Source organism: Penaeus monodon, chromosome 22, assembly GCF_015228065.2.
Source record: "Penaeus monodon isolate SGIC_2016 chromosome 22, NSTDA_Pmon_1, whole genome shotgun sequence".
Classification (NCBI taxonomy): Eukaryota; Metazoa; Arthropoda; class Malacostraca; order Decapoda; family Penaeidae; genus Penaeus; species Penaeus monodon.
The window spans coordinates 4,811,140-4,812,160 of record NC_051407.1 but is presented as its reverse complement, the minus strand read 5'-3'; the positions used below and the strand labels follow the sequence as shown (position 1 = coordinate 4,812,160).

Below are 1,021 nucleotides of genomic sequence, written 5' to 3'. Positions count from 1 at the left end.
TGCCCAGCCAGAAGCAACGGGAGGAACACACAGATTTCCCCCTCTACTTCCGGTAAAAAGTTCGTTAGAGGCAGGCGAGGTGTCCGTGTTTCCGAGCATCCCGTTGGACAGATGGCCTTCCTCGCGGCGGAAACTGTCCTGCCCCGATCACGTGACGTAACCCTTGGGAACGCAACCCAGAAACACAACTTCGGGGAAATCTATTGCAATTTTGGGTGTTTAGTGGGAAAGAGCATACATCTAACAGGCGAATTACTTCACGAAAAAAAACATGGTACAAAGCACGTGCTCATGTTTTTAAATTCAAACAGTGCCGCGCGAGCCGCGTGCAGCATAGGCGCGTGCTGGCATCTCACTCGGTCAGCTGCGGTAATGAATGAGATACCGAGCTGATTACAACAACAATCCTAATCAAAGCTTCCCAAAACGGATTCTCAATGTGGGTCCCGCATAAAATCTCGCATTCCCGGCCGAGAAAGTACGCCAATAAAAATCAACAAAGAAATAAAAGCGGCCGTAAGCAACTCCTCGAGCAGCTGTCTGGTGGATGGGCGCGCGCAGGGCTGCCAACCGCGCCTCTTATTTCCGCCCGCCCATCTCGCCCACCTAACACAACCATCGAGCAAGAGATCCTAACCCCGACCAACGAAAGCCCATCACCTCCCCCTTGCCAAAAACACACCGAAATCCACAAAAAGCGTCGCCATTTAGCCAGCCCTGGGAAAGTCTGAATCGGTAGGGTTGGCACGCCCCGCTGACAGGCCCAGCATCGCCGGGAAAATTCAAACGGGGGAAAGAAGCGCCTGGATCTCCTCTTTTTCGCCCTCCTCCTCCCGAAAATCCCTCTCCCGTGCCCACTTCCAGGACGCACATGCCTAAAACGCGCGAGGACACGGCCCACGACGAGAAACGGGTGTCCCAAAAGGCCTGGGAGTGAGCAGGGCGCGCGGGACTCCTCAACAAAGGCCAGGAGACAGCCCGAGGCGATCCCGAAGGAATGCCGCTCGCACTCGCAGGATCC

The 1,021-nt window shown here is 55.2% G+C and overlaps 1 protein-coding gene across 1 annotated transcript in view; it reads right to left on the bottom strand.

Moving 5' to 3' along the window:
- The window catches only part of LOC119586839 (neurogenic locus Notch protein-like), a gene marked incomplete at its 3' end in the record, with an annotated part of 145,347 nt that overhangs the window by 143,121 nt on the left and 1,205 nt on the right, over positions 1 to 1,021 (bottom strand).